This window comes from Phalacrocorax aristotelis, chromosome 4, assembly GCF_949628215.1.
Source record: "Phalacrocorax aristotelis chromosome 4, bGulAri2.1, whole genome shotgun sequence".
NCBI classification, from domain to species: domain Eukaryota; kingdom Metazoa; phylum Chordata; class Aves; order Suliformes; family Phalacrocoracidae; genus Phalacrocorax; species Phalacrocorax aristotelis.
The window spans coordinates 14,968,346-14,988,319 of NC_134279.1; the positions used below are offsets into that span (position 1 = coordinate 14,968,346).

Here is a 19,974-nt window from a genome sequence, read left to right on the forward strand (position 1 = left end):
ACTTCAAAAATAATTTCCAGTTAACAAAGCAGTAGGAAAGAAGTGTCAGATAATTATTATATAATTATATTAATAAAATTCTTTTAATCACCAAAGTAAATATGAAACTTCTACAGATGTTCACATGCAGTTCTCACAGAAGTCAGCTAGAGTGGCTGGTGTATGTATTACTGAAGATATAATTTACCAGAATAGAGAGATGCCACTTACTCTGTGTGAAGAGTTATATTCTTCAAAAGGATGTGTCTTTTTTTTAAAAAAAGACACTTGATTTAAAATCCATGAGAGCAAAACTAATTGGTAATGAATTACAAAAAAAAGTAATGTTACCAGGAAAGCTCGGTGATAGTAAGCAACTAAGAAAACAGGGTAAAGTCCTGAAAAAATGCCTGCTCAAATGCACAAGGATATAGTTATTCCAATAAAATTAAAAGTAACCCACTTTTGTGGGCATAACTGTGAAAAGGTTGCAACTTTTGGGGTGGAACTCAGTCCCTTTAGTTTGACAAAATAAGTTTTGTTTGATTAAGTAAAAAAATATAATCAGATATCACAGCACATAGCTTTTTAAAAGCTCTGATTTGCACAAAAACTTTTAAAAAGTACATTAAATTAATCCTTATTCTTACATAAGAACAGAGGCATTTCTTATGGACAAAGCAGCTTTTTGGTCAAATTAATTCTCAGCTTTTTATGGCAAATGTGAGTAGAAACATAAATTATAGTAGTTTATGGAGTAAGCTAAACAATAATTGTCCCCTGTAGAGTCAGATTATGGTCACTATAACATCAGTGTAAATCTGGAGTAATTCTGCAGATTTCAATGTAATTACTCTGGACTCACTCTGGTGGAACTCCTGTAGAGAATGATACCCTGGAGAGATTTACAGGTAGAAGTGATTTTGGTGAGTATGGAAATAAATTGTAGCATTGTTAAAGGGAGTACAATATTTCTAAGGCATTAGATGTATTTTCTTATTTTTTTCTTATTTTCTTTTGACTTTTTTTACTTATTTTAGTAGTTTTTAGAGGGATTGTACTTCTTTAATTCTGTGTTTCTCTCACTTGGTTTCCCTGGAGTCTTCAGCCTTTTTTTGCTGGTTGTTTCACAGACATGTTTGCATCAGTGTCTCTTATCTCTTCATCCATGGGTTTTTTAATCTTTACTGAGATATTTCATCATCTATAATGTCAGCCATCTCTTTATGCATGCTTTGCTGCTACCAAAAAATACAATGACCCAGGTTTTGTCCCTGAAAAGATAAAAAGCATAAAGAAAATACTAAGCACTATTTCCAGGACCAGAGAATTTGTTACACTGTTGCTACAACCAGTGTCCCCGAGTGAATGTTATCAATGACAAAAACCGCAAAAAACTCCCCTGGATGTCAACAAAGAGAATCAGTGGTTAAGTTCTGGAAAAAAGTTGGGTTACGTTAACTTGATTTGTATTTCTTTTACTGTTTTTGCTACCTTCTAAAGAAAGGTACTGCAATTAATATATTCAGTTCCTATCCCTTCCAATTAGGTTTAAGAACATGCATGTAATCGCTAGTCAAAAATAGCAAAACTGCAATCCTTAAGAAGCAGTATAAAAAACTTAGTTTCCAGTTATTTCTATCACCTCAGAAAAGTGAGATTTGATTAAGCAGAAAAAAATCATGTGAGTCACCTTAGGAATTTCAACAGCTCTGGAAGTGCAATAAAATAGTGCACGAGCTGTAAATGGGGGATCTACATGCTAGATGCCTGCAGACATTCGCTTATTGAAACTGTCATTGTGCAACTTCCATGGCATGACATTAAAAACAGAAATAAAGGATGACCCCCAAATTATAGAATTTATCAATAAGTAAGCAGAATTTCTTGTTGACATGTGAGTACTGAAGATCACTGCAAAATACAAAGCTGTCATTTGTACAAGTCAGAGTCTTCTCTGTTTAAGGGAACTATAAAGCTCTTGCTGTGTTCAGCGAAAATCATACTAGCACTTGCACACAGGATTGTGCTAAGTTGCGTTGCAGGAGTAGCGCAATGAATTTGTTGAAGATAAACACAGTGCTTTTGAAGAGCTACAACAAAGGAATACTCAAAATCCAAATTGTCTGCCTGGCCTTTAAAATTTGGTCAGCCAAGCGTCATCAATTACAGAATTATAGAAACACTACAATTTGGGGGAAAAAATCTCTCTTCTCTCTGCCCCTCTCCCCCTGCCACAACTTGTCTAGACTTTGGTCTGTCCCTCCACACAATCTAGCTACTGTTGATGTGAGAGCCTTTTCTTCAAACAGGCTGTAGTCTGGGACAGCCTTTGTGTATTTCTCAGCCTTGGTGACCCTTCATCTCATTTCAAATCTCAAATAAAACCAACTCCTTTTCTCCTACTCTCCCTATACATTTTAATGTCTCTCTTCCGCTGCTCTAACTCTTGACTATAATACTCCCAAACAAAACCTTCATTAAGATAGACTCTGAAGTTAAATGCAGAAAGGACCTGTTTGAACAAGTACTTTCTGTCTGGGCAAGATTGTTCTCTACTGTATATTTACTACTATTTCAACCAGTCTGGTTTTAAGTATCTAAAGCTAATTAGCTTCTGTAAATTAGATTTTCTTGAAGATTGTCCTCAAGAGCTGTAAGTCTTAGTGTAGGAAATATTTTCCTAGTAAAATCTCTAATTTTTTTCTGGTTTGCAAGGTACATACGTTACTATACTCCCAACTATGTTTCAGGCCTCTTTTCTGCAACTGTACTGATATAGGACCAACAAGCAGAGTTTAAACCTCACTGGCACTAGCCTAACAGATGGATTTTGTTGCAGATGGGGACCAAAATACTTACTTCCTCTCATTGACATTCAGCCTTATCAAATGTTTGTAGGCAGTGTTCTCCCTGTCCCTTTATTGTCATTCAGCCAAAGAACATGTAATGGCTAATAGTTCTAAAGGGATTTGTGAATCAAGCTGCCAAACTTCAGACACCACTTATTGTATACTTTTTGAAAATAAGGTCCCTGTTTGGACACCAAAACTGGGAAACACCCAAAATTAATTGTCATTTTTGAAAATCCCAGAAGTCACTGTACTGAGTCTTAACCTTTCTCAAAGATTTAATTTCTGTGGTAGCTATTTATCTTTGCTGCTTCTTTCTGAGCAACTCATGTCATTTCCTTAGGATCTTTTTAATAATATAAGGACAACATCTAATACCCTAATACAGTCTGACTCAGAAAGAAGGTGCTTTGTGGGCCAAGAACTTGTGTGTGAATTGCCCTAAGATGCAGTTTTGTTGGGCTTTTTTCTTCTTTCTTTGTTTTTTATGGTTGTCAGTAGTCACAAAGTGTGAATAGTCAGACTTTGTCTTCCTCTAAACTGACCCTGCAGTTTAGTGTACATGTACACTGCAGCGTGCCACACAATTTTTGAGTCCTCAGTTACCCATAAGCATGAGATTAAGGGACGGTTCTAGTTTATGTACAGGTTTTGTCCTAATATGCAGTCAAGGTGTGGCCAGACACGCATCCCAAATGAGGAACTTGGAGGTGCTCTTGAATCCCCCAGTTTAGACATAGAGGCACACCTGTTTATTAAGGAAGTTTCAACAAGAACAGTAGATAATGTAATTTGGCTTTTTTTTCCCTAAGTGAAGTTGCACTACACTAAGGAAAAGTTATGACTAAATGATGCAAGATTTTGATGGTGGAGCATATTTATTTGCCAGACACTCTCTGCAGAGGAAAATGTAAAGTTTCTAAGTCTGGTTAGCATGGAAACTTCCTCTGAACAGCTAAGGAAAAAGTCACACTCAGGAATCTATTAAGTTAAGTACTGGCATGTCAGTATTTGCAGTAAATGTACATTGCATTCATGACAAATGGCAGAAGTAACACACTGACAAAAGCCATTTCATTTTTCCAAAGGAAAGGCAGTCCAGGGCATCAGTCTTTGTGCACAGTGTGTTATGTCTTTCTTTTAGTCAGTGATGTAAGAAGTTTCTAAAGTTATGGCAACGTTTTCTGTGTATTTGCATCCCTGTAAAATGCACAGTAGGTGAAGATGGAAATTATATTTTTCAATGCTCCAAGCTTCCTTGTTGAAGAAGTTTAATTTTAAAAAAATAAACAAACAGTCTAATGAGATAATTGTTAAGGCATTCACATACATTTACAAGGCTGAGGAAAATGCTGTCCCAAACAGATGCTCATTAGAGAATGAAGAACAAGGAACCAAAACTTCTTCAGAGGAAAGTAAATTACAATCAAATATGCAGTCCTTTAAGGGAGGTGACTTTTTGGGGAGGAGACTCTATATTCAGAAGCATATTCTAGTATAAGAAGACAATATTGCCTTATTATGTAGGTTGGGTTTTAACACATCTGTAAGTCCTGTTTTACTCATTCTGTTTACTTGAACTAATAAGATATCTCTGCAAAAAAACATATTCCTACAAAGAGTTCTTTCTGTGCCCCATCTTCAAACACAGTAAAAAAGATAGAATATATAGCAATATGGGTTACAGCAACTATAAATTGACCTGAGGCATGGAAGCAGAGTTTTAGGATAAAACCTACTACAGATCATCAACACTCATAAAAATAAATTATTTCAGTAAGACACTAACCTGTAGAAAGAGGAGGTGGGGTCTTGCCACGGAATGTGTAAAGGTATAGAGACCAAAATGAGCTCTTGTTGGAAATGTGGATACCAACATATTCAGTTCACCTTAAAATGTAAGTAGTTATCAACCTAAGGAACTTGTATTACAAGAAGATAATATTTAAATTACATAACTAACATAGATCACTGTAGCCTCTTAAAATGTTAATTAGTTATACTACTAATTTATTTTTGTTACAACTTACACAAAGTCACTGACACTATTACTTATGGCAGACTCACTTTCATGTTTAGTCCTTAATACTTTAGTTAGTACAAAGGAATTGGTATTTAGCTATGAAACAGTTACAGCCAAATATTTTTATTTATTCTAAAGCAACTGTTTCCACACTTTTTTAACAGAAATGATTCTCCTAGACTATCATTCTGAAAAAGTTCTTTTTCGCATAGCCTGAATTTGGGGCCACATCTGTGGTGACAGTATTCTTTGCAAATAGAAGTACTTTTCCTATCCTGTGACCATTTCCTTTCACTGTCTGTCTCCACTCCACAAAGGAGGGAGCTCACGCAGAAACCCCAGAGGAACCCACCAGCGAAGATCCAACCCCACGGCACAAGTGGTCAGTGCATCCCCGCAGCGGTTCTCACAAAGTGGAAAAAGAAGCCTTATTTTTAACAACTTTTCACCTAGCCAAGCAGACCTTTTCCTCACCAGAATTTGTCTGACAGGCTGAAAACAATCAGCCATATTTGCAAAGTTTGCCATTAAGGCTTTTGTTTGTGTAAGTCTGCTTTGTGCAACCCTGCCCCCCCAACAACATAGCAGCGGTTTTAGCGATGACAAACGAAACGTCTGCTCATGGATGGCTCCCCTCTGGCTTCCCCATCCCTGCAGCACCCTTAAGGACAGGTGACTGTGGAAAGGATACGGGATTCCTGTAACAGAGAACCAAGACTGCCAGCTTAAGCGCCAAGGACTGGGAGCCGCCAAAAGTACGATCATCCCCGAAAAAAACCCGCCTTGGGGCCAAGCAGACGTTGCCGTCACCAGATAGCGCAGTAGTTTATCCCTAAGAGAGTCAATTCTCAAGTTACCTCCGAGCTCCGGCCGGACGCCGGGGGCGGGCCGGGGCCGGGCGGGGCGCGGAGGGAGGGAAGGTGCCAGGGCCGGGGCGGGCGCTGAGGGAGAGGGTGGGGCCAGGCTTGTGTCAGCAGCTTCCCCGCCGTCTCGGGGGCGAAAGGGAGGGAGCGGCCGTCGGGGGCGGAGGGCGGCTGCGCGGCCGCCTCCCCGCGCTGCTGGCGGCCCTGAGGGGGCAGCGGCCGACGGAGGGGCGTGGAGAGGAGCGGGCGGCGGGAGGGCCGGGACGGCGGAGCCGGGCGGCCGCGGTGGGTACCCGCGCCCGCTAGCCGGGTTGGAGGGGTGGTCGCTGGCGGCGGGCCGCCCGGGCACAGGGGAAGGGAGGAGGGAGGGAAGAAAGGGAGGAGGGAGGGATGGGAGGGAGCCGCGGGGCGGAGAGCGCCGCCGCTCCCGCCCTCTCCGCGCCGTGCGGGAGAGGGGCGCCGGGGCTGGCGGCCGGCGCGGGTGGAGATGCTGCTGCCCTCTGACCTGCTCCCCGCGCTCCCTTACAGGTACTGACCACAGCCTTAGGCGAGCGCTGGTGCGGGGGAGGGCGAAGCTCCAGGCTCCTCGGCTCCATCACCGCCCTGCATGCGCGAACGGCGTCTCTGGACCGGCCGGTAAGTCCGCTGCTCCCCGGGCCGCTCGCCTCGGCGCGCCGCGGAGCCCTTCGCAGCCGCTCGGGGGGTGCGGGGCCGTTGGGGGAGGGCAGCGGGGAGGGAGAGAGCGTCGCGGCGGCCTCCCTCACGGCGGTGGGGTGGGGGGCTGCTGCGGACAGACGACCCTCGGTGGCCATTTAATGGCGTGGCCCCTCTGTCGCGGGGCGGCTTCGCCCCTCGCGGGTTGGCGGCGGCAGCGCCGTGAGGGAGCGGACTACAGAGGGCGGGCGGCGGGCCCCGCGGTGGTCCGCGGCAGGCTGGAGGCCCGCAGGTTGGAGCTCCGCGCCTCTGCGGTGTCTGCGCAGGGTGGCAGCCCCGGCCGCGCAGCGCCGTGGACCGTGGGCGGAGGGATGGAAAGGCCGCGCAAACCGCAGCGGGGGGTGTCGGTTCTCCCCTAGGACTTCCTGCCCGGGTCGCCTCTGGGGTTGAGCTGGGGTTTCAGTAACAGCAGTACACGCGTGGGGGTTTGCGTCTGCCGGCGGCGAAGGGCTCGTTTTTGCATACGCAAACCAAACAAAGCAACCCCCCGAACTCCTTAATAGGGAAACTTTCTGCCTTATTAACGTTTCTGGAGGAGCAGAAATGAAGTATAGATCTGTTGGCCAGTGATGAGAAATAGCGTAGGTTTCATTGGCTTTTTATCTCCCAGTAATCGACACCTCCGCAGACCGCAGGATAATCTCTCTCATATTCTAGATTGTGTCATTCTCTTTAAATTGCATGTTTAAAACAACAAAGGCAGTGACTTCATAGGGAACCGCCAGGAGCTGCTCTGTACCCCTCCTGTTTATTGGGGAAACATCTGGGAACCGGTTTGGTTTTGTAGGTGGGATCAGCAGTAAACGTAGGACATGAAAACTGTAAGGTTGTTTGCAGGTAATCTGTGTCTAGCCATCTTATTAAGGTGTGAGTTTTGGAGAAGGGAATATGAGAATATGAAAGTCTTTGCATGTGGAACTAGCTGGGGCAGTAACCATGATCAGTTCATGAAGCCTTTTCAGTGGGAAGAGAACATGTTTGATGGAACTGTACAGTGAAATTGGGTCAGAATACACAGGTGTTCTCCTGGGGGCTGAACCTCATATGAAAAAGCTGTCACTGAATACAGGTGTTTCTAGGTGTCTTGACTCTCAGGTCATTTGTTCGAGCTCAGGCTAGTGAAGCAATGACATTTAATACCTAAAGTAATGACTCTGGAGCAGGACTGCTTTCTGTGTTGAAATAATGCATCAGGTCTCCGACTGATACTCAGCCTGTGCAAGTTTGCCTTTGGATGACCAGAAATACATTTTAAAGTAATTTCTGCAAGAATTAGAATCAACCAGAATACAGATACAAATAGAAAAACAACTAATTTATTTCTTGTGCAAGAAATACTGATGAGGAAAGAGTAAATCTAGTCTTAGAATCTTCTGGTAGCGCAGTTACAACAGAATTTGCTACCACTCCTAGTTCTAACAAGCGTATTTATCTGTTCAGCTTTCACGTTGGGTATTTCATCTGGAGTATCTTTTTTTAATCTGCCAACAAGCATGTCTTTCCATAAACAGTTTTTAAATGTAAGCAGTAATTTAAGGTAAGAAAAGAATGACAGCAAGAGGTAGAAAAACCTACAGTCTAACTTTTTAAGATATTTTATTACCTGTTTTTAACCTAACAATCCTTTCTGATGGTTGGAAAAGCACATAACATATATTTCTCCCATAACAAAACCTTTTTTTCTTTTGCTGTTGCGTGATAAAACAATTGAACCTTTTGTAGATGAGGGGTTTTGTATTGAATTTTTTATGTGTGATTTTTTTTAAAGTTAAAGGAACAGTAAAAGTAAGTACTTTTGAATTTACCAGATATAAAAGGAGACAGGCTGTATTACAGGGTGTTGTTATAGCAGCTTAATTAAAATGAAAAATCTGTTTGTTCTGAGACTGCTGTTAAGTGGAATTTGAGGTTATGAGAGCCAGAGACTCAAGGACACTTGAGTGGATGGAGGAGCATGCATGAAACAAGGAAGTATCTGAGGGAGAAGTATGGGCTGAATGTTAAAGGATAAGAAAGTGCACAGCACCAGGATAACAAGAGTGTGTGGAGAGGATGGGATCCAGTAGTCTATTCAGAGCTTCACAGGCTTTTGAAAGTAAAAATGGACTGTGATATGGATGAGTGGTAAATAACCGCTATAACTGGTCATCTTGAGCCTGTGATAACTTGTGCATAGCACTGTCATTTTAGATGCCTCAAAGGGAAGTAGTGAAGAAGCCTAGGAAAGGGGAGGAGATTGCATTCCTGCAGGTGGGAAGTTACCAAGGCACAAATGGTGGGTTTGCCTGTTCCAGTGGGAAGGAAGGTGTTGTGTTGCTTTGCCTTTTTTTCCTTTATGGTGGGATTTTTTTTCAGCCATGTGGCTCTTAGAAATATAGAGTAAGTACCCTGGTGAAGGACTGCAAATTAAAATGCAGTCTTTTATCTGCTTACTTTTTAAAGAGCAAAACAAAGCAAGTATTTTCACTTTTACACATGGAACAGAAATTATTTGGCACATAGCTATTTTCCTCCCAACCAAATGCAGGTATGAACAATAATAATTAGCAGTTGTGTAGTATAATAAATCTTCAAAGTGCCTTCAAATCTTAATCAGCAAACCTTAATAGCACACTGTTCCTGCAAGAGAGGTAAGTAGTTAGACAGATAAAATGAGGCTGGGCAGACTCTTAAATGGAGTTTATTGTAGAAGTGCCAGTCAACTGGACAAAGCTATTCTTTATCGCCGAAGTGTCTGAATACTGCTGTACATTAAATGGCTTCTAATATTTATATGTTGAAATACATGACAGTATGGCCCAGAGGGCCTGGTTCATATAGACGTCCTCTTGTTCCAAGTTCTTCACAGTTAAGGAGACCTTGCACTTAAGAGTCTCTCTAGGGGTTGTTCCAGAGCACCTGTCAAGACTTATTAACTTGAATAAGGTCAACTCTTGAAGGGGAGTGACTTTCTTTTGAAGAGTTTTTCAGTTTGCTCACGTGGCAAGCCCTGTTGGTGATATTGGTAAAACTCAAAGTGATTTCACCAGGAGTGGGTTAAACCTAAGAACATGTAAGTATTGATCTGGCTGCTGCGTTTGGACATTTGAGAGGGAGTGTTGGTTAGTAGACCAAGGCTCTCAGTCACCCTTGGTTTTTTTCTCTGCTTGCAGAAAAACTGGCTGGAATTTTATGGATTTAAAATGAGCTAGTCAGGGAGACAGAGAGACTGAAAAGCAAGTCTTAGGATAGCGTGTCATGGTGCAGAAAATATTTGTAAGCAGTTGCCCTAAGCTGTCACTTACCGTGGGACAAGCATGGATGGAAGGCTATGAATACCAGAATAAATTAATTGTGTGTATGTCGCCAGTTAACTATTAATGAAATCTGTGCATCTGTAAAGAAGGGTGGAACTTCTGAAAGAAGTGTTTCCCAGCCCCACCTCCTCCTGAAGTGTAGAAAAGGAAGCTGACATTTACAGATGGGAAGGGCAGAAGATGACTCTTTGGTGCCATTTTTATTTTGTCCGGGCTTCTCTGTCTCCTATGCTAGTTAAATACCTGGTGAACAACTAGGCATATTCTTTGTGCATCATTATCTATTAAAATGCTTTCATAAAAGGCAATGAATTGAGTAGGCTACCCTGGGATGATGATATGCCTTGTGAATTTGAAATCCAATTTCTAGGATAGAGATCTGCTCTAGTTAGCTTATGAAACTCTGTAGGAAGAATAACAGAAGTGAGAAGGCTTTGTTCTCAGGGTTTCATCTGTTGTTCTTTATCATTTATGTGTAAATTTAATATGCCACAGAAATGTCTGCAAGTAATATGTCAAGAATTAAAGGAGACAGTATTAAAATTGCTGATTTTTTGATTGCTGGTATTTGTAGGTAATACTGTAGTTTTGCAGGATGTTGAGTGTTACTAAGGGTTTGTAGATCATAGGGTAATGTGAGATACAGGACTAGGTGGTGTTGTCAGCTCATTGTTCCAGCTTCAAACAGTCTTTTAAATTAGATGAGATGGGACACTTGGAAAAGAGTCGGAAGCTTTATTTCCCATTTCATAGCTGGAAGTAAAGCACGGGGAGAAGAACTGACTGACCTAAAAATTATGAAAATTTAGGTGCACAAGTTTGGAGTTGAACATAAGCCTCTTCATGAACTAATCCAACGCTGTTGAAAACCACTTAGCACTTTTTTCAGTAGGCTCTGAGATGAAAAGACACTCAATTTCTCTGTGCTTCTAGCTTGTCAGGGGCAGGGCATGGTTTTCTGGGGTGTTCTGCCCAATCTGGATAAAGAAATTTTTTTTGTTTCTTGAAAATTGTCTTAGTAAAGAGCAGAGGGGTACCTCAGAAGTGGCATATATGAAGTCTGTTTTATTTAGAAAAAAAATCTTGAGCTGAAAGGCTACTTGAGTAACTTTTCTTGAACAATGTTGTTGCAGGTGATTTGTATTTGTGCTGTAAGCTTGAAATTGATGCTGAGTTTAACAGGAAACACTCCTGTTTAACTCTCTTAAGTAAGAGAACTTAAACAGAGGCTCTTTCCCATCAGATATTTCCCTGAAACCCAGTTTTGTTTGTTGCTCTATAATTGGTCGAGGGGAGAAAGCTATTAGATCATACAAATTCCTCATGTTTTGAAGATAGAATGTGCTTTTCATCATAATGAAATTTATCTTACTGGATAAATCAGTGGAAATACCAGGTTCTCCTGTGTTCCATATCCAGTATCACAACAGCTGTAAAAGCTGTTTTGACTACATACATATATGTGTGTGTGTGTAGGTCCAGCTGTTGTTCTCTAGCAGCCAGATGACAGTAATCTTCCTAGCAGGTTTTCCTTGTAAGTTAGAATCTTATCACCACTGCTGTGTGCCATATAAAACTAATGATACTAGTTCACTGCAATAGTGTAGTTATGCCAGGGTATTAAAAATTGTTCTGTTCTCTGTTGACTTCGATGCTATTTCAAAATTGACATTGAAAGGCATGAAGAGTTGTTAACATAAATAATATTTACAGTAAAGTTGCATGCTTGGAGATGTAAGGTTCTCTGAGTCTTATGTCCATTCTGTAGTCTGTCTTTATTTTCATTCGTGTAACAGCTAGTGTTGTAGTTGGGTAGTGGGCAGGCCCTCAAAACTTGTTACAGAAGAAACCCGAGGAACTGAGTGCAAAGGCTTTCTAAGTTATTACTGAGTACAGACAGAACATGGCTTATCTCATTATCTCAAGGGTTACAGACATTCTCATTTGCAGCTCCCTGTTTGTGCAGGAGAATTGGTTCCAGTGATTAATTTTATGTCTCAGATGAGGATTTTTCCCTTTTTAATATTAATTTCTTTAGCATCTCAATAGCGTGTGTAGATTGGCTACTGTATTTTCAAGTTTTTGTATAGACATGAGTGTCTACAAAGAGGGCATGAAAAACCCAATAAACCTGTGATGCTGGTGGTTCCAGGGCTTACTTAGGGTCACCAGGGAAAGGTAATGGAACTTGACTTGTAAAGCCATGTCTGCTGCACAGCAGGTATTCAGAGACCCACAGGACATTGCTGTTGAAACATTAACTACAAAATTTCAGACTTGTAAGCAACCTTATTTGGTGTTAAATGTGTCCCATCTTTCTTGATGGGGTTGTTGACTTTTTATGCTAACCGCTTCTATATATTGTAACTTTAAAAGATTAATGGACTAGAGAGGGGGCTAAATTAGAGTTTGAAATTTAAGCCGTTAGAAATAGTTATGCTTTCTAACAAAGTCATGCCTGGTTGTAATGATGAAAGATTTGGACTTGCCTATTGCCTTAAGTAATAGAGACATGAAAAAAAAGAGTATTTAGCTTTTTATCCCTGTCACACGTAGATAGTTAAACTGTATATAAATTTTCTACCTTGTTTGCTCCTCAGAGTATCAGTACTGTAAAAAAATCTTGCTGATCCTTCTTGTCACAATCCATCAAGTGCAGCATTATATTACTGATTTTACCCATTTATCTTTTTGCATAATTTAGTGTTTCAGTAAAGTGAAAAGTTAGAGAAGGGAAAGGGGGCAGGCATTTTGCCTTTTACCATCTACTGTAAAATCGGTAAGTGGAAAATCTCTTCCTAGTGCTTTGGATTATGGTCAGTGAAATAATAGCTTCCTGTTCCCGAGTCAATGTGAAGCTGTATTTGCCTTCAGTGAATTAACTTGGGGGTTTAAATCCCAGGCAAGCAAACGGTCAATACAGTAGTACAAGTGCTACTTTTGTTCTTTACTTTTTAATGTCAGTGAGTAACAGCATATGTGTTACTTTGAGAGACATCTCTGTAGTATACATCGCTGACTGGACAATTGTGTGGTTAGGTTTATGTAGAGTTATCCCTCCAGCAGCCTAATTAAAGACTATATGTAAGTTCCTGAAATGGTATGTTTCAACAGGTGATAAATACTGTTTTTTCCTTCAGAGGTTTTGTTATGGTATTTCTTTCAAGTGCCTTAGTATGTTTTAACTGTTTTTCAATGATTGAGGTGCATTTTTTTTCTTCATTTGTTCTTCTGAAGCCAGTTCGCTTTCATCTTCTGTAGATCTCAAAATTGGACTTCTTCACATTAATTTGACTTCTAGGAAATAAGGGAGTACTGTCTGTATGCATGTATTGATCAGAGATTTATTTGTCAATAAGCTTTCTCTGCACTTTTCAGTTAAGGATTTATCATCCTAGATAGGTTTTTATGAGGAAAGAGATTTTGTCCAGCCTTCGCAGACTCTGTCTTTTAGACTTCTTGTATATATTCAGTCACCTATTCACTGTTCTTAGACCAGTGCCCTGCACTTGAAGGAATTTCCTCTTAACCGTTTTGAAGGAGAGCTTCAAAAACACTTGCAGAAGAAGTTGGCTTATTGGTTAGTGTTAGAAATCTGTACAAGGAGTAGCAGCAAAAAATAACACATCTAATGAATCCACTGAAATATTAAAAAGAATTGTTGCAATCTAGGGGGAAATTAAGATATTAATTATATTTTTCTATAAAAGTAACTGACACTTGTGCATGGTGGTGTTTGGCATCTGAACTGATACACTCTGAAGAGCAATGAGGATCTCCCTGTTAATTTCACTGGAAATTTGTGTAGGGTGCAAGTGGAATACAAAAGGTGTTGACATCCTTATTGATGTGTAACATTAAAATAGACAGTGCAGTATATATCTGTATGTCTGTGAACTAAGAAAGTGTTCCCTCACAGGAATGGTAGTTGTGAAATATTAAAAGGCTTGTATCTGAAAAAGGAAGAAATTGTTAACAATCTAGGTAGAATATACCTGTAGAGCACCTGGAAGACTTTGACCTAGAAGTCCTAGATTGTGAAAACAGTGTTAGAAAATCAGTACTTTTTGGCAGCGTGTGGAGTGTAAAAAAGGATGGGGAGGGGGGGAGAAAGCGTGAGCTCATTCAAGGTGTGCTGGGGCACCTTCAGTTCCCTCTAGTCCAGGTTTATGGGACTTGCCAGAATGTTCTTATCTCATGTGCTGGTGGTGGAGACTTCTGTGAGCTGAGGTTTCTCCCTGATAAAGGTTGGGATGAGTTTTCAGACCTTTGAACTTTCAAGTCCTTTTGGGTCTCCCAGCTTAGTGGTCATGTTTAAGGCCTTCAGGGGTTAATAATTATCTGATGTATGGTGTGGTTTTTCTGTTTGTTTGCGCTCTCGGGTTTTTTGTAGGGTTTTTTAAGAACCATTGGTTCTCATCCTTTTTTTTTTGTAAGATTGTTCAAACTCCAAAAATCTGAAATTTTGCCTGGGAAGTCCACTATAATGATCCATTTCATAAGAACTGCAAGAAATAGACATTTTAAGTTTCTGAGGAAACACCAAAACATTAGACTTCTGTTTCCTGAAAGAGGTTTCTTCTGATGCTCTTTATCTGGCAAATGTACATGTGTAGCAAAACAAGCTAATTCCGAAGGACCTTAAATTTTGAACAGCTTAATTTTTTGGTGTGCCTTGTCACTGCAATCCCTTGAATGACCTTAATAAATTATTTAAAGATCATCTGATTATAAAGATTTGCTAGTTGGCAGTGATGAAAGTTTGTTTCATCAGCTGTATAGACTCATTTATTGAGTGGCTTTTCAGTTAGGTTATCACATGTCTGGAACAGCCAAATCAGCCTGGAGCTTTAAGCACATGGGCTAATGTGTAGAACTGAATTACTGAAATAGCTTTGCAAAGCTATTTTACGTCAAATTCAAACATGCATGCTCACGATGATTGTTACGAGACTGGTGTTTCAGAAGAGTGTGATAAACACAGAGTTAATTTTTACACTTTTTCGTGTTTGTTTTCAGTAGTTTTTTTATACCATTGTATCACATTAGCACTAATGTTTGGTTTAATCTATTAGCAAACAGTTCCAGCAAGAGCAGTTTTCTCCCTTTTTCCTTGATCCCTACTACAGTTCTATTCTCTTTGAATTTGAGGAATATGGTATGTAAAGGAAGAAAACCTTAGGCCTGTTTTTGCTGTTTTGTCACAAAATACTGAGGAGAAGCCTAAAAAGATTTTTATTATCACTTGATATTTTTATTTGCATGCATTGTCTTCAGAATAGAAAATATTTTGTATGCTGGAAGACTGATTGGATTTGTCAGTTACTGTAGTGGTAATGCACACAGCAAAGGTTAGTGGAAAAAAACATGTTCTGTTATTTTCGGTAGCTGCAAACATTTACTGCTGAGTGGCTGGTAAAGCTCAGCTGGTTGTGAGGCATTATGGGGTTGTTCAAGACCCTTAGCGTGTTCTTCTCTAGTGAAATTTGAGAAGATAGGTTACCTTTTGTGAACTGCTTAATTACAGCTGTGTTACTGGAACAAAATGTCACCTGGAGTAAAAGTGTAAATATGTTCAGAAAGGGATTAGAGAAATTAACAGAACAGAGAGCATTAATGACTATTAGATTTGACTGTGCAGCTCTAACTTCTAGTTCAGGAGCTCAATAAACTGGTGATTGCCAAGGAAGGATAATGGGAGAGGTGGTCTGATCCAGTAAAATACTACTTGTCCTGAACATTGCTTAGGCTTCTAAATACCGAAAGAAATAGGAAGCTCCTCCAAACGGAAAACTTCTTTAACCTTTTTTTTTTTTAAAAAAAGAACCTAGTAAGAAATCTTCTGTGATCTGCCTTTGAAGCCTGTGTGTGTCCACATGGGCTGGCTTGCTGTTTGGAGAAGAACTTCCCTAGGAATCGAAGGAGTCCAAACGCTGGGAACTGCTGTGCAGTCCACGAAAGTCTGCGTTACAGCAGCATGTTGGTTGCATTTAGGTCAGTGCTCTGGATTAGAGTCATCAGCAAAGGTCATGGCTATACTTGAAAGATGGGAGAACATTCTACCTAGCTGAAGAAACATAAGCAGGACATTGAGCTGTCTGGTTCAAGCTGCAGTTCCTTGCTTGTTTTTCATCCTTTGTCACGGAATCCTTATTCCGTTTTCTTCAGGACCCCTTAGGGAGGGGTTAATTGATGGATAATCAAGGGAGTAAATTTTCATGCATACAACTCTAGAGTAAAAATAGTTGCTCAGGAAGACAAGACAAAGAGACAGCACCACCTTGGTGATATCACATAGTTACAGTTGCAGTGTTCGTTGGTGTATAAAGAGGAAGGTGGAAGTACACTACGTGATGACATAATAAAATAGATTACATAAGTAATTGTTATTTTAAGTGGTATCACATGGAAAGCACAACGTAAAACAACTTGTGGAGACATAAATAGCTTGATTTCCTTTACAGCTGAGAAACATGCTACTTAAGAACTTAAAAGCATTCTGCAATGATAAAAGGCATTCTTTTTTGTTCTTGCTTGCCTCAACATCAGATTCTTGTTTTCTGTTGATACTAGTATGTGTGCTGTTTTGCTGTGTGTGCACTTTGGCCTTGCATGCTGAAATAAGGATAGAGTAGTCAAAAAGAACATTTTTCAGTGCAAACCCTTTAGTTTTATTATATTGTCAGACACTGATAGAAATCGTGTCTTTCAGTACCGAGTATTGAAGAGCAGAATAGAATCAGCAAATTGCATTTAACGTGGTGCATGGAAATTTCCCTGGTCCTTGCACAATGCAGAATAGTTTGCCATATTATAGAAAATATTTTTGTGCTTGCTGTTAACTGAGCTCTTTGATATATGCATTAATTCTCACTGATTCTGTCCCACCCACTGCCTTTTCTTTGAGAATATTAAAGAACTGAAGATCATAAAATTAAGCTTTTTCACTGTAGTATGAACTGCTGGTTGGGAAGCCTACTGATGATGCAAAATCTTTGTTCTGCTTCCCTCTTCAGTGGTTTTGGAGAAGTGGAAGAGAAACTATTGCCTGTCTAGACTTTAATTTATGTATAAATATACTTTTTATGTAGACAACATTTGTTTCAAGGCTTATGATGTATTTTCAACAATAGGCTATTAACACCAGTTAAGAATCAACACAACACAACAGTTACGCCAAGAAGCAATATGCATCTAATAAGAGCGATTGCATTTTATAATAATTTTGGAACCCTGAGGTATACTGTCTTTAAACAGTTTTCAATGACTTTGTGGAACTCAGATTTTTCTGGGTGACAAAAGCTCTAATTAGTGACCAGCAGGCTCTTTGATACAGAACAACTGTAAATTGCGTGTGACTTCTGGGTGGGGAAAGTTTGGATTTCCTTCTCCTGCCTTTTTTTTCCCTCCATCAGTTGGAGAAATTGGTTGGTTTGGGCTTTTTTATTGCCTGTTTGTAGGCTGTTGGTGTAAAATAAGGGGTGCGATCTTACAGCCACTTTTACAGAAGTCTGATTATTGTGCAAGAAGATCACTGAAAAAATGGAGAGGTCACTCATCAGCATGATAAAAGGCAAAGCCTACCTTAGTTCTGTTAATTTTTTTGCCAAAACTTAAAATTTCAATTGTAAATCTGTACCTTTTTAAAATGCAGCCTGCAAATGGTTCCATGCATTTGTTTCCTCCTAAATGACTGGGGTAATAATCAGCTTCTAGATAAGTGATGAAAAATGGCCAGTAATGTAAAGCAAATAATAAAAATACTAAAGTTATTTGCAGAAAAAGTATTTCTCTTATGTAATTGGTTAGTAATGGTCAAGGGGATGCCTTAGGTTTGCCAGCAAGACTTGGAATCTGCAATGATTTTTAAAAAAATTTATTCTTCTTATGTGAAAGTTACTGATGCCCCTAACTGCTGCTTGTTCTGTAAGTTGGGTATTTCTTCTTTGGCTAAAACACTACGTATGCTTTTGTGCAAGCATGCTTTCTTTTTGGTCATCTCTCTGTGCTGTCCTTTCCGCTATGGACTGAGAAGATACTTCATTCTCCTGTCTTTGAGAATTAAATCTCAAGGTTTTAAAATTTTGTTTCTTCCCTCCCTGGTTTTGTGTGGGTGGGGTGTGGTCCTGTCCTGTCGTCCCCCCTCCCCCCTTAATATTAAACTAGGTATTTCATAAGTAGTGAACCCTTGATGCTTCTCACTGATTGTCTAGTACTACTCTTTCTCAGATAAGCATGTGCAGCTTGAGGTAAACTAATACAACTGGTCTGACTTGATAAGTATTATTCAGATTCAGTATTTTATAAGCAAAGTTTATAGGAAACGCATAGTAGGGAAACAACGTATGTCAAAATAGAAGATGTTTCAAAACTATTGATAAAACACACTAAAGTTTTGAAATATGTTTCAGACTACTGCCCAAGTGCTTTTTTTAAAGCCTTACATTTATGAATTTTTTAATCTGCCGTATCAATGAATAATCTATTTCACTTCTTTTCCACAGTGTTTAGTAATAAAAGATGGAAACAGGAGTTTAAGAGCTTCAGCCCGTCTTTTTTCTCACACAGAATTTTGAATTTTTTTCTTAAAAGCTGCCCTTTATAATAGAAAGTTTATGCCATTTATATACTGAAATTGCAAATAACTTTTTTATAGTATACCCATTTTTTTAAAGTTTGCAAGACTAAAATTGAAATACTGTGTTCAGGACTGGAAGAAAATTTGGATTATTGTAAAAGTTCTATCCATTCATGGAAAGGGTGAAAGTTGGGATGTTGTATACAGACCATATTGTGTCAGACTTGAGCTCTTAGGTTCTGGAGGGATGAAAATTTTTTGTGTTGGTGTGGTGTTTCTTTTTATTTTTGGTGGTTCTAGTTAGTGTTTTATTTGGTCTTCATGAAATAAGAGTTATGAGGTTAAGCTGCTATATATGGAATTATCAAACTGATTGAGAAGGCAGCAAAATTTGATGCCTTCTTTAACTGGTCTAACTCCCTGTGGTCTAGCTGCATCAATGAAAGATTCAAGCGCTGTTCTATATCCTTCTATTCTCCTTTCACTTAATCCCTCACTAGAGCAATGGGTCCAGAGGTTAATACTACCTTCCGCTTGGTTCTGTTCCAGTACAGCAAGTATAATTTGTACACAAGCATAACTTGTACGCAAGCATTATCTGTGTATGTCCTCAGCCTGACTAGCTCTCCATTATTGTTAATAGGTATGTTCTTAAAAGAAAGATGACGGGATGATGGCTGTGACTTGCTTTCCTCTCATGGTTTCTAGGCCCATAGAGGAAAAGTTTCTGCTAGTTTGTCCTTGTTATCCAGCCAAGGGTGTAATATGGCTCTTTGTCCTGTAACTCCATTAATATGAATGTTTTTTGTCATCCAGACAAAGCAAAAATTGCCTGAACTCTGTTTTTTGGCGACAGCGGGCTTGGCAATGTGTCATGGGAGGAGGTGCTGCTATCTGGTTTTTCCTGGTGTGGGTTTGGTGGGGTTTTTTGTGGTTTTCTTTTTTTTTTTTGGGGGGGGAGGGGGGGCAATGCCATCTTCTGTAGTGTGTTCTGTCCTGCAATCTCTCCAAGTACCAAAATATTATGGAGCACAGAGAGTTATCAGATGGATTCTTTGTCCATTCTAGTATGTGAAGTTAAATCAAACCTGTTACGTCATGGACTATCTCTCTGTCTTTACTGTAGATCAGGCAGTCTGTTTTCTGTGGAAGGTCGTCTTAAGAGTTTTGTAAACCACACTTGCAGAAGCTGGGCAGCAAGAAGAGGGAGATGAACCTCTTGTGAAAGAGAAATGGCATCTTTTCCCATCTAAAAGGAAAGGGACTGATAATCACATCATCTTTGAGGGCAGTTAAGACATAGAGAATATCATGGCTGTAGGACTGAATAAATTATGCATAGCCTCTGAATTTAAGATGAATCATAAATTGGGTGTGTGTTAGAAATGTGAACAAGGGGCAGTATGGTCAACAGTTAAGTGGTAAACAGCATACTGAATCATGCAGTATATAATTATATATATTTTTCTGAAGTGTGGTGAACAGAGTGACAAGTTGAGGGACTCTAACTGGTCAGGTTCTGATTAACTTGTATAATTTTAGTACAGAGCCATATGTGCTGTGTCAACTCATGTTTTGGAGCAAGATTGTGATTTCCTAACCATAGGCATTCCAAGTCTTCAAGTGGCTTTGTCTGCTAATTAATCTGGAGCTAAAACCTCCTAATTGT

The 19,974-nt window shown here is 39.8% G+C and overlaps 1 protein-coding gene across 4 annotated transcripts in view; it reads left to right on the top strand.

Moving 5' to 3' along the window:
* The first annotated feature begins 5,859 nt into the window (after nt 1-5,859).
* The window catches only part of PTPN13 (protein tyrosine phosphatase non-receptor type 13), a 134,871-nt gene continuing 120,756 nt past the window's right edge, over nt 5,860-19,974 (top strand). For 3 of the 4 annotated variants that reach the window (XM_075090348.1, XM_075090349.1, XM_075090350.1), the window contains exons 1-2: nt 5,921-6,002; nt 6,246-6,353. The gene's annotated coding sequence lies outside the window, so the exon portion shown is untranslated. Of the gene's footprint in view, nt 6,003-6,245; nt 6,354-19,974 lie in introns of all 4 variants that reach the window. The other variant, XM_075090352.1, reaches the window with a different exon arrangement.